Source organism: Cupressus sempervirens, chromosome 7 (genome assembly GCF_028749045.1).
Source record: "Cupressus sempervirens isolate cs-2001-9-10 chromosome 7, ASM2874904v1, whole genome shotgun sequence".
NCBI classification, from domain to species: Eukaryota; Viridiplantae; Streptophyta; class Pinopsida; order Cupressales; family Cupressaceae; genus Cupressus; species Cupressus sempervirens.
This window is the reverse complement of record NC_143124.1, coordinates 821,040,007-821,054,848: the sequence shown is the minus strand read 5'-3', so window position 1 is coordinate 821,054,848 and position 14,842 is coordinate 821,040,007.

Sequence of the window (14,842 nt, the reverse complement as noted above, 5' to 3'; positions counted from 1 at the left end):
AAAAGTCCTTCATATTGTGGGTTTTGTCAAGAGCTTTCCAACGTACTTTAATTGGGTTCCAATAGATCTCATAAGCAAAAGTGCCTTCATAAGTTGAAAGTGTATGTAGTGCCTGCCCCTAGTTTACATTTTCGAGCTACATTTATGATATGATTGCCAAACTCTTTTAGGCCAATTTATGTTTGATGAGTAGTATTATTATTTTAGAGATTATCAGATGATGTTTACACTCAGTTTATTATATGATGAGATTACTTGGTACTCTATATTTCATGCATGTATGATGATTATTCAATGGTTTCAGTTATCGATGATGATTAGTTAGATGGCTTAATATTTCATGTGCTTCTTATGGATACTTACCCCATATTGCATGTGTATGGTGTGCGTGTTGTTTTATTTACGTATGGTGTTTCTGATATGGTTAAGGGAGTCGTAGTCACTTGCTAGTCGGGATCTACACAATGCACCACTTCCTGCCATTGTCTGTTTAGCTTAGAATATTGTGTTTGTACATGCGTGGATTTTATGCAGGTTGCAGGTACCAGGTATCGACTTCCCTGAATTGTCAGGATGAGCGTACCCTATCGCACTGTCTCAATGGTAAGAGAGGGGAGATAAACTCTTAAGTCCAAATCCTAAACCCTTTAGCTAATTGTCCTAATTGATAATTAGGACAAGTATCTGAGTTAAGTACCCTCCAAATGCATCAAATGATGTAATTTTGTGATTATAACCCTTTTGTTTGATTTGGTATGTATTTTTCTATGATGGGTTTTCGTATGTTGCTTTATGAGTCCTTGGTGTATTTTCTATTAATTAAGTCTAATTAAAAAGACTAATTAATGATTTAATTTAATAAAGAATTATTATGATATCTTTATATTTAATTAATTAATTAATTAAATAAAAGAATTAAAGTTGGAGATTAAAGTTCAAGATATATTTAGAACAGGATAATATTTATTTTATTTAATAATAATATATTTGGAGTTCATTTTTAAATAAATGCTAAATATTATTGTTATTTAAATTAATTAAATATGTTATCAATTAAGTTCTAAAATAAATTAAAAGTTGAAAGATATTAATTTATTAAGAATTCTAGATCGCATGATCTAAACATGAGTTAAATTTAAGAATTAAATTAAAAGATTAAATTATAAAAATTAATAATGTTATTTTAATTTCTTAAAAGTGCACATAAGATTTAAAGTAATAAATTAATTAAGAATTGAAGTCAAGTGAAATTTTAAATAAAGTTATTTAATAATTCAACTTAATGTGCATGAAAGTTGAATGCAAAAGAATAAGAAAAGATAATAAAAGTTAAATTGGAGTTAACTGAGTTGTGCAAAGAGTCTTCTCGGGTAAATGCACAATTAGTGCCCCGAATTGAGGAGAAATTGCTTATCAGAACTTTGGGGGTTCATTTTTGAGGGAGACGAATTTGGACGAGAATTTTTGGGGAGGCAATTTTTGGAAGCAAATTTTAGAAGGCTGATACGAAGAAAGTCTTCGAGGGGAAGGTTATTGAGAGGAGCGAATTCGCATACAGTTCCTGGAGATTGCACAATAGCATCAGGATCAGGTAGGGTCTTGTGTTTTGACTATCCATTAAATATGCAATTATCCCTTCCTGTCTTCTTCGTGTCTGGGGTTTGTAGATCTAAATTCTCTGTGATGAAAGTTTTAACAGTTCAATATTGTGAATTTATTAATTGCTCTTCAATAATTTTTGTATCCATGGAGACTGGATGAATTATTAGAACCCTTGTTTTCTTGATTTAGAAATTAACATTTAATTTAGTAGGGGTTTTGATTTTTTTTAAATTGAAAAGTTCTAGATAAATAAATAAAAAAATTTAAAATATATATATATATATATATATATATATATATATATATATATATTATATTTATCCTTTGGAAGAAATTGTTTTTATTAAAAATTAAACAAAATTAATTTTTAAAATAAAACTTATTTTATTTATATTAAAATAAAATAAAATAAAATATAAAAAATATATATAAAAAATATATATATAATAATATATAGTGGGGGGGGAGGGAATCACCCTGTACCCGCCCCCCACTGTCGGAGGCCAATAGTACCTGCGTCGCAGGTACTGCGACGGCAGGTACTCTGTACCTGCCGCCGCAAGCCTGCGGCCAAGCCGACGGGCTATAAACGTTGTGTGAATAAAAAATATATATATAAAAACTTTGATTTCGTTTTTATTTTTTTTATAATTTATTAAAAACAAATTTTATTTATTTAAAAATTTTAAATAATAAAATTATAATATATTTAATTTAATAATAGTTTAAACTTTATTAATATTTAATAAATAAATATTAAATGCATAGACATAGTTTGTAAATTTTAATTTATTAATAATTTTGCTTAAATATTAATAAATTAACAATTAATGGTTAGATTAAAATAAGTAATTAGGTCAAATGATTATTGATTAATTTAATTAAAAATTAGTTTAATTAAGTTAATTAATAATGAATTTTATTTGACTAAATTATAAATTTGGATATTGATTTAATGAAAGTTATTATAGAAAGGGATAATCGTAAAGGGTAGTTGAGAAAACCTAGTTACTTGAATTTGACATTAAACTGAAACATAAACCTTACCTTAACTCAAATAATATACTTTCAGATCCAATCTCTGAGACTTTGATGTTGTCTTTGTACTTTGAATGTTTTGGGGTTGGTTTAGCGTTGACCAGTTCAGGTTGTTACCAGAGGCTCGGGGTTGTGAATGTGATGTCATGATGATTTGGTCTCGATCTTTCTTAACCTGACCATGGTAATGTGATGAAGTGCTCTATGACATGATTGTGTTACTGTTTGTTGTTGCTTTCCAGTTTCCTTGTGTGAAGCTGAGGTGTATGTATTTGAGAATACCTAACTTAACCATTTCTGAGTCTCGATCAGTTATACTTGTATTACTTTCTGGTTGCTCATTAGAGAATCATTGGATTTTGTGACTTATCATTGATACCTTCAGTTGCTGATAGAGAACTGTCATGATTACATGATTACTATTTGATGTTATCTGTTGCTCATGAAGAACTGATGTAATTTTGTGGATTATCTTTTTATGATGTTTTTCAGTTGCTCGTATAGGACTGAGGTGGTTCTATTATGATTCTTTGATTTACGAGTTCATGAGCTAGGGTAGGTTATCTATGTGTAGAGTCGGGAAGTGGCTTGCAATGGGGGTCGGAGCCCTAAGAGGCTGCCTTGAGAAACCCATTGTAAGTCATTTTTAATAAGTGAAAACATTTACACTAAATGAGAGAAAATGAACCTAACAAGATAATTGTATGTTCTCTCCCATGCCATGAGTGCTAGTATAGACTAGGATGGGGTAGAGAGAACGCTTGGTTACGACCTTGCATTCCATAGTATGCCTCGTCAGTACGAGAGGATACTAGTGGCCGCAAGATCAGTAGGGACCCGGGATTCCTAAGGGATTGCTCAGGTAACTTCTACATGACTTTTGCGATGACACTTTCCCGCTTGCATATTAGGTTTCCTACGTGTCTTGTGGTACCTCTGGGAGTTAGATGTCGATCTTTTTTAGGGACCCTTGAGTTAGCATACTTATAGGATTTCCTGGACTTAGAGAGTATTTTTGATTATAGGTTTTGTTATCCTATTTGGGACTTGAGACTATCTCCTCAGCGCGGTGGGAGTGGACCATTTAGGTTCCACGCGGTCGGGTGGTAGTGCTTTTACTCTTATCATTGAGATTTGTTCCGTGGTCACCGTGGCTGGAGATTTCGTGATTGGCATTTACCTTCACTATGTTCTTGGATTATTATGATGGATGGTTAGATTTTATGATAGATGTTTTATCATTATGGATGTATCATGTATGGTGAATAGTTTCATATATTTTACTTTACTTTGTATCATGGATTTGAGGATGTTGTATATTGATCTTTACATATGTATATTCTTTTAAGCCTTTCATACCCTGTGACTTGTACAGTGGATGATTGAGCATTCCGAATTAATTTGCCAAGAGGCATTCGGAACAAATGTATAATATGGACATGGGACTTCTGATTATTCTTTCATATTTATGTGGTATTTGTTAGACTTAGAATTAATTAAATTTAAACGTGACTCAACGTCTTGGGATCTTTAAGAAATGTAACTTGCAATGTATGTTTTTCGATGATTACATGTCATTGCTTCCGCTACTATGTGTTTGATGTGTATGTCATACTTTCTTACTTTAAAAAAAAAAATGTTTAGCAAACTTAGTGAAACTTTAGGTTAATTCTTTTGGATCCCTTGGTGGGGCGTTACAGTGTAATAGAGGTTCATTAACACATGGCATACTCACATGTTGACACATGGCATGATAACAACGACACATACCATAGTTAAATAATACCGCACGGATAAAATGGTTAGCCAATTTACAAGCATAATAAGTAGGCTTCAAACCCACAACTTGCTCAAAATAATTTAATTGTGAGTTAAGTTACCAACATAGTAGGATTCAAACCTGCAACTTCCTCTTAATATATTTTTGTTTTACCATCATCCACATGCCTTACACATTGTTATACACATGGATATATTTAAATTTAAGATTGATGATAAAGTGGTATTTAATAAAATGTAAGTTTCATGTGCATTGATCCCAAAACCTACCCCACACAAACCAAATGTCTTAACCAGGACAAGTGAATTAAGTAGGAGCACTATATATCTATTATTTTGCAAAATGCTAGAGAAACAAGTTGATAAAGGATGCTTATAGAAACATCTAAACAACAAACTAAAATGTGTATTTTATCCTGGGGGTACTTCAAAAAAAGATCAATCCTCTTTATATTTTGTTTTGCTATTAGCCACTACCAAATGCTACATGTGGATTTCAAATCACAATCCATAGAATAAGGATAAGCCTTATCCATTGCACCAAACATGGAGACGTGTTAGAATATGTATGAAAGTGCATTTAAATGCAATGGGAACTTGTGAATTTCAAAATGGCCTCCACTCTTTTTGGTTCAATTGGAATTCCAATTTTGAATACGTTGTGACCTAGAAGCTTTCCCTTAGTCACCTCAAAGGAACATCTTTTAGGATTCAAAGATATACCCTATTTTTGGCATCTATTCAAGATTGTCTTAAATCATCAATATAAGTGGCTCATATTTTGGAGAACAATGTGAAGTCATCTATATAAATCGCTCAAATGTTTCTTAAGTTTAAATTTTTCTCTCATGAAGGTTTCCCCAATGTATATTTATGTTGTCTTTGATATATATGTTTTTTCTTTTATAAATAGATTGATAATATTGCATGATTTTACCTATTGAGTTGAGTAGAAATTATCATTATTTAGCTACATATCTTCCAAATCTTAAACCTAACAAGGGTTGTGTGCAACTAGAGTCTCTTCCTTAAGTAGGGTGTAGAAAGACATAGGGTTGTGCAAAACAAATCACAACATCAAGACAAATGTAGAAGGTGACAGCAGAAGATAGGTATGTGATAATGGGAAAGCCTATCTATCAAATGAGTATCATGAATGAAGAGACTTCTACTAAATTAAATAATTTTGTGGGAAGTCCCTTAGTGTAGATGGTAGATGGCTGAAAATAAGGAGTGGAAAATGGGTGTAAAAATCCTTACTAGAGCTTGTTGGTTTGAGTTTGGACAACTAGCAGACAAAAACACACAACAAAACACATTACATGAGGATTTCATGAACTCTGCAAATCAACACAACATCTCTTCCCAATTTTTGACATATTAGCTAGACCTTGGAGAAGAAAACATTGAGGTCCTCTACTTTTTTGACTTTTTATAAGGAGGGCATGTTGGCAAGTGACTTTGACCTAGCTATTTTTAATATTAAAAGTAGTCAAAATTGGGTGACTGGCCCAAAGAGTAAACTAAGTGATAGAATCGCTATGAGCTGAAGAGTAGCCCACAGACCAACTTAAACAACACACTAGCCACCTATGTTTAAAACTTTTATTTTAAAAAAAAAAAAGAGCAATACTAAGAGAGTTCAATAACAAACTATCTAACCATATGTTTGATCAAATACCATAGTTGTATGCCAATAACAACATATTAAATTTATGGCTTCTGCCCGCTCTCTTGCCCAAGCGCATTTTCAACATGCGTTGTTTGCATCTATGACCATGGTGGATGGCGCTTGCGATGGTTCTTTTATGTCTCCCCATTTTCCTTCATGTTCCAGCATTCATCCAGTGGCTGCTAGAGATGCTCCCATTCTCTCGGTTCCATCTGCAGGTGGGGGTAGGGTTCTGTTTGCCCCTCATCCGGCTTCTACTGCGGGTGGGGGTAGGGTTCCGTCTGCCCTTTGTTCAGCTTCTGGATCTCTTGCTCCTGGTTCAGGCTCTCTTGGTTCCGAGGGAAGGACTTTTGCTGATGTGGTTGCCTTTGAAGTCAGGTGACATGGTGCTTTCCCTCAAGCCATCTTATCTGGGCCCTCTCAAGTTTTGCCTGTAAGTGCTTTAAAGCCTATTAGGGTTTCTCTTGATCCAGAATCAGTTGAAGACATTTTCCATAAGGTAGAAGAGCTTTCTTCTTTTGCTACAATTTTTTGCTTTTGTGGCTATTGGCCCTCTCTTGTTGATCTACATAACTGGACCTCCAAGAACTAGATGCCACTGATAGATAATAATGTCCACATCTTCTCGTGTGCAAAAGGTTTTTTTATAGCTAAGTTTCAAAGTACCAATGACAGGAAGATTATTTTATGTCACAATAATTTCTCTTGGCAGGGCAGATATCTACTTATGGCCAAACCGTGGCATATGGATTTTAATCCACTCTCAGAATCCTTTAATAAGTTCCCTATCTGGGTCCGGCTCCCTAATCTTCTGATACATCTTTGGTATGATTCAGTTTTTGAAACTATTGGAAATGCTATTGGGGATTTCTTATATGTGGATGCGAACACTTTGGATATTCTCCACTCGACCTGTGCACGCTTCCTTGTTGACTTGGATGTTTCTAAGGGCCTTCCTGAGGCGATTTGCTTGGATTCCCTAAGGGGTTCTTGGACACAAATGTTGGATTTCCAGGGTATCCCTTTTCGTTGCAGGAAATGCCACTTGACGAGTCACGTTGTTGCTCATTGTGTTGCTAGGAAATCCAAATCTAGGTGATCACTTTCTTGGTGGTTAGGGACCTCCTTTGAACACTACATGGTGAAACAATCCTTGGAAGCTCTTGTGGATTCTAAGGATGAGGCTAGCAATCATTCTGAGCCAATGGTTGAGGAGGTTGCTTTGGTGAATCATTCCTTGGATGCTCTTGTGAATTTTGTGGCTGAGGATAGCGATCATTTCGAGCCAATGGTTGAGGAGGATGCTTTGGTCTCTTCCCCTGCTTCGAATGATCCTCCCAGGGGCCAAACATTGTCTGATTCTCCCAGGGAGTTTGTTACAGCTTCTGCGTCCCCTGGGTTCCACGGGTCTTTGTCCTTTGAGGCTTGGGTGGCTGAGGTAGCGAAGATTGAGGACGGTTGAATTGCGGTTAAAAGGAAGAAGACTAAGCCTTCTGCTCCCCCTTTAGATATGACCCTTCAGTCACGTAAGGGAAACTTCAAATCAAAAAGAAAATCTTATGTTCCCTTATGCTGACTGGTTTTTATGTGATGGTGAACGGGTTGCGTTACTAGTTTGTTGGATACTAGTTTGGGAAGCTTTTCAGGTTGCTTTGCTCCAGTCTGTTGTCTTTCCAGGTTCCAGTGTTTTTATGGTTAATTTTTCTAGTCACATCTGTTGGTCTCAGGTCCCTGTAAAACCTGGTTTAGTTGTTTAGTTGGTTTCAGGTCCTTTTAAAACCTGGTTGTGCTTAATAGATTATCTTTCTTTTTGATGTAAAGGGTTTTGGGGCCCCTTCAAAACCTTCTTTTACCTTAATCTAAAACAAACTATCTAACCATCTATAGCAGATAGTTGATCAAACTGTAACAAACTAAGCTGGCAATGTAGATGCCCTTAGAAATAAAAGTTTCCATAATCAATGTATGGCTTAAATCTTAACATAAAATAAACTAACGAAAAAAAGTAATCAACACAGAATGAGTTTGAACCATCATTTCCTAGTGGGTGGTTTTGACAGCAACACTAGTCAATCATCGTCGAGGAACCTATAGAGCTTCTGGAAATTGTTAGCCTCCACCTTCACTTGTTGTAAGAGCTGGTGGAGGTTGGTCACCATCACATGCATCACTTTGACCTGGCTATTGTTACAGAACTGGGAGTCGACATTCCTTGGCCTAGTGACATCGTAAGATTGTACAAGGCTAAAACAAAGCTGGTGAGACAAAATTTTATTGACTTGGACACCCAAGCCTTGGTGTGACACTACAGATGACCCACTACTAGGAAATAACTTGAAGAGGATATGAAGCTAATGGGTATTGGTCTATCCAAATGGTTGTTGGTTAACTCTAGTATGTTTAAGAGTACAGAACTATTTGCTCCAAGGTGGTTCAGTTTGGGACAATACATATTTGTAGCTATTGAAAATCAAAAATCAAGAAGAATATTTTTCATTCTTGTATTCACATAAAACTGTACATGTACATATATAGCTCTGTGTCATATGCATACAACTATAGAAAAAGAAAGAATCAATTTAGGAAAGAATAGTTTAGGAAAGAATCAATCCAATATTACAACACTCCCCCTCAAGTTGGTGCATAGATATCTCACATGCCCAACTTGCCCAAAAACTTTGAGAACACTTGATTTGAAACTACTTTGGATAGAATATCAGCTAGCTAATCCTGTGATCGAATCTTAGGCAGCTCCACAATCTTGTCATCCAACTTCTCCTTAATAAAGAATCTGTCTACCTCCACATGCTTTGTATGATCATGTTGAACCAGATTATGAGAAATATCACGTGTTGCTTTATTGTCACAATATAGTTGAATTGCCCACCTAGGCGGATAGCCCAAATCTCTCAGGAGAAGTCTTAGCCACAACACTTCACATACTCGAAGTGTCATACCTCTAAATTCTGCCTCCGCAATTGATCGTGCAACAATATCATGTTTTTTGCTCCTCTGTGTAGCCAAATTACCCTCTACAAAGGTGAAATAACCTGAAGTAGAATGTCTATCATCTACTTCTCCAACCCATTCAACATCACTATATGCATCCACACTTTGATAATCCTCATTTTTAGTGAATAAAATTCCTTTTCCAGGAGCAGACTTTAGAAACCTCAAAATGTGCATAATTGCATTCATATGTTGCTCTCTAGGATTATGCATAAACTAGCTAACAATAATTAATGCATATGCAAGGTTTGGCCTTCTGTGTGCTAAGTACATCAATCTTCCTACAAATCTCTGTTATCTTCCTTTATCAATTGGTACCTGATTAGACTCAATACATAACTTCAATCCTTCTTTCACTGGTGTATTAGCAGGTTGACATGCTGACATATTGGTTTCCCGTAACAAGTCTAAGGCATACTTTCTTTCAGACAAAAAGATCCCTTTATTAGATTGAGACACTTCGATCCCAAGGAAATATTTCAAGGGACTGAGGTCTTTCATTTCAAATTCTTTGAACAAGTAATCTTGTAGAGCCCTCCTTTCTTCAGGATCATTTCTTGTAACTATCATGTCATCCACATACACCATAAGTGCAGTGATCTTACCCTGTTGATTCTTTATGAATAAAGTGTGGTCTGAATTGCTCTAACGGTAACCAAAGGCTTTCATTGACTTTTTGAATCTTCCAAACCATGCCCTCGGAGATTGTTTCAACCCATATAGTGACTTCTTTAATCTGCACACCTTCAGACTATATGTATTTTTGGTATCATGCAACTGGGTGCGAGTTCCATGTAGACTTCTTCGGACAACTCTCCATGTAGAAGGGCATTCTTCACATCAAACTATTGTAATGGCCAACCCAAGTTCGCAGCTAGAGACAACAAGACTCGTACTGTATTGATTTGAGCTACAGGTGCAAATGTCTCTGTATAATCGATCCCATAGGTTTGGGTGTACCCTTTTGCCACCAGTCTCACCTTAAAGCATTCAATTGTACCATCTACTTTGTACTTAACAATATAAACCCACTGATATCCAACTGGTTTCTTTCCTAGAGGATAGTCAACAAGTTTTCAGGTATTATTTTCCTGTAATGATTTCATCGCCTCATTCATAGTGGCTTTCCACCTTGGATCAACTAAGGCTTCCCACACATTGTTAGGAATAGATACAGTAGATAATTGATTTACAAATGACTGATTTGATTCTGACAAACAATGGTTAGAAACATAATGACTCATAGGATATTTAACTTTACTAGAAAGTTTGTGTTCATATGTGGATTTAGGGATACCTCTAGTGAGAAGCCGAGGTAGTTGTTTTCTAGATGGTTCAAGAACATCCTTGGTAAGTGATTGGTGTGCTGTGAGGGACTCGAACGGAGGTGGACCCACAGCTTTAGTTTCTGGGTGTTCATCACTACTTCGATCCAAAGTTCCACCTACTTCTTAATTAACAGGTTTGGAGAGTTCCCCTTCTTCATTAATGTTCAAGCTACCTACATCTTCAGAGGTGTTATCCACATCTTCAGAGATATCCAAGCTACCTACATCTTCAAAGATGTGAACATCCACATCTTTAGAGATGCGATCATCATAGTCTAGAATCTGAATTTCCTTCCGGTACTCCCCCTGAAGTTCAGGCTTAGAGGAAAAATACATGGAGTCTTCATGAAAAACTACATCCAACGTAATAAATATTTGTTGGGTTGGAAGATGATAGCATTGGTACCCCTTTTGATAAGTAGCATATCTTAGAAAGCCACATCGCAACGCTTGAGGAGATAACTTGTTGCGCTGATGCTTATGGAGGTGTACGAAAGCTACACAACCAAATACGTGAGGAGGTAAATTTGGGACAACTGGAGCAACAACCACCTTAGTGAGAGCCTGGGATGGTGTCTGAAAATCAATAGTGCTAGAGGGTACCCAGTTGATCAAATATGTTGCAGAGGTAAGTGCTCCGCCCCAATAGGATAATGGAATATGGACCTTTATAAGAGAAGTACAATCAACCTCCAGCAAGTGACGATTTTTTCTCTCAGCTACCCCATTTTGTTGAGGTGTATTGGAACAAGTAATTTGATGAATAGTTCCATGAGCTTTCAGATACTGCTGAAGTTCAGAACTCAAATATTCACCTCCATTGTCACTGCGAAGAACTTGAACTTGTGCATTGTACTGAGTACGAGTCATGCTATAAAATTTTTGAAATAACAAGTTTACATCACTTTTAGACTTCATTAAGCATACCCAATTCATCCTAGTACAATCATCAATAAAAGTAACAAACCAATGTGATCCACCCAAGGTAGTGACTTTGGACGAACCCCAAACATCAGAATGTATGATCATAAATGGAACTAGACTTTTATTGAAAGTTAATGGAAAAGAAGCATGATGGCTTTTTGCAAGTTCACAAACTTCACATCGGAAGTTAGAAACGTCAAATTTTGCAAATAGACAAAGAAATAATTTCTTCAGGTAACCAAAGGAAGCATGTCCTAGACATCGATGCCATAACCAGATTTCATATTTATGCTTGTCCCCCTCAAGCTTGATGCAACTTGTCTGAACTCTTTGACACCAAGTCCAAGTAATACAGCTTCCCTTGCCTAACACCACAACCAATCATTTGCCTCATTTGGATGTCCTTAAATACATAGAAATCGGGCCAAAAAATTACAACACAGTAAAGTAGTGGTGATTTGGGAACTGACAGCAAATTGTAATCCAAAGATGAAACCACTAAAACAGAATCTAGATTCAAAGTATTAGTGAGAGGTAAGGATCCTTCTCCAATATCTGGGGCCAGAGAGCCATTGGCAGTGGGAATTTTTTTTTTGTGAGGATGGTTTAAGGGATGAGACTTGTCTACAATCAAACATCGTATGATCCCTAGCACCGAAATCAATTATCCATGCACTATTAGAAACAAGTGTAGACATATTTAAAGACTTATACCACCATTGCTTGTTGTTGTTGCTAATGTCGAGATCTGTCCAGCAACATTATCCTCTATCTTTGTTTCAACAAATGTTGCACTGGAGGTCTTCTTGGAATTCTTCTTCTATGAATTGTGGCTACGATCCCACGATTCTGGATACCCAACAAGTTCAAATAGTGACTTTTGGTATGACCAGTTCGATTGCAATGGATGCATTTGTAGGTGGATTTATCAGCACCATTAGTGATCTTAGGCGGGTTTTGAGGAGGTCCATTCTGATTAGATCGATTTTGAGTCACCATGGCTGAGGCTTCAGTCTTTTCTGGTTCTCCAATCATTGTTGTGCGTCAAACAAATTCACAACGGACCAATGCATAACATGCTTCTAATTTAGGAATAGGATCCTTTCTCAAAATTTCCGCAAACTTATTTGAAGTCACCATCTGATCTAGCAAGAAAAATATGCACCCTTTGTTATTGAACAAATTTTCGATAAGATTCAACATCGTTCTCACTTTCCATGATCATTTTATCACGATGATCCAACTCACCAAAATCTCAGTTAATTCTCCATAATACACAAAGAGTGTTCTGCCATTCTGTTTGGCAAAGAAAGCCCTCTAATTCAAGACAAACACCTACAATTCATCTACTCCATCATGTAAAGCCTTAGAAAGAGCTTTCCAAATATCTCGAGCAGTGGGTAAGTGAATGTATTGCTTCATAATTTATGGGGACATAGCTATCGACAACCATCTTTTGACCTTTTGATTGTCTGCATACCACTTCTCATATCCATCATCCTTCTCGGTAGGTGGTTGTGGGTTACCACAAATGAAAGAGAGTTTCTCCTTCTCAGCAATATGCATCTCCATGATTTGAGACCAAAAATCATAGTTTATTTCATAGTTTGTTTGAACGATGAACCTTCAGATTGAATAATAATAGGAGCAAATTTGCTCTCAAATACTTACGAATCTAAATTGGCCATAATTCAATGAAGGGATACAAATGATTCAAGCTTCAAGGCTTTGATACCAACTTGAAAATAAAAAATCAAGAAGAATATTTTTCATTCTTGTATTCACATAAAACTGTATAGATAGATATATAATTGTGTGCCATATGCATACAGATATAAGAAAAGAAAGAATCAATTTAGAAAAGATTAGTTTAGGAAAGAATCAGTTTAGAAAAGAATCAATCCAATATTAGAAACAATCAAATATTACAACATATGTAATTAAGTATATTTATAAAAATGTCTACAAATTCACTCGGTCTCATTTATTTTTACAACTTAGAAAAGCTATTGCCGATGATATCTCTCTTCCACTCCCCTGTCTCACCCACATGTCTCTCAAAAGATATATAACTTCATTGTCTGGAATACAAGAAGCAGTCACAAAAATGGCAAGGTATGGAGAAGCTTCTGACAATTGACCTGGACCCATTGAATAGTTTGCAAGAACATGCCACATTCTAATGATGCTTACTGATCTTTGTTTCTTGGACTCCTACTTTGACATGTTTAAAACTCTCTGTTTTTTCTCAATTAATTTTCCCTTTGAAAAAGGTTGCATATGTGGCTTACGCTATAGTCTTCAAAAATATTCTCATTAAAATGAAGTTTTTCATTTTCTATTGGCCCATTCAATTCTGGCTGGTGGTTTTCATCATTTTCCTAAAAACAATACAGATTTTGTTAGTCTTCATCTTTACGTTTCTCTTGGCAGAGAACATTCTGGGAAGGCCAGGTGTCCATTCTGGAAAGAATGGGTGTCATCATGGCGGTTGTTTGGCTTGGGAGATGGGTAATAAATTTGAGAGCGGGATGAATCATCTGCAAGGTTCTCTTGGCTATGCTAATTGGAAAGCCTCATTTAGATCCTAGAGCATGATTGCATGAAGGATTGTTATAGAGAAAAAAATTACTACAGTGTGACAAAAGTGAGCCTCTACAATATAATTAGGAGGATTGATATGCGAAAGAGTTGGTGTGACCGAGTTACTCGGGGTTGCTTCCTGCTAAGCCCGCTTGGGAAGATGAACAGTAAGTTAGCCCAAGGGCCTAGAGATGTTCTCCATAGCAGAAAAAGCTGACAAAAAAGCCTACAGTTGTATACTGATATCGAATTGGTTGGGATCCAAACAAGAGTCAATATCAATAGTAAACATCATTAAATAAAGCTGGGCAAGTTTTAGAAGCAATAGGAATTAATAATAAATCAATCGCTACCAGTAAAATGTATCAGAAAATAAGTTGCATAAAATAGAGCTCAAGGTTTTCTTGGCTCGAAAGGAAGAAAGTCAAATACAAATGACAATATTCCTGAAAAAATTGGTGTAATGAAATGGATGGATCCATAGACAGCCTCCCCTTCAGAAGCAGCATGCAGTGCGTATTACAACAGAAAAAGACTGATTTGACGTATATACCAGGGTATTTACTAGTCTTACAATCTTCAATTACAGAAAGAAAAGGTAAACTAAATATCTTGATATGATAAAGCAACTAGACATGATTTTCGCCTTAAAGGTATAAATGAATTTATATTAGGTTTATTTGATTTACATATTATTGATTATTAATCTGCATAAAGCTCCCTATCTGAATGATATCTGTGACTATAAATCAAATGCTTCTAGTCTATCAATCCAATATCTCATGTAATTAGTTTGTTTTCATCATCGAAAACAGGGCGCAACAAAAGACCGCCACTCTCTTCTGCATGGCAAATTAGTCTCTTCAAAATTAATAGAGGCTTATGAAGCTAATCGTACCCCAAAGCG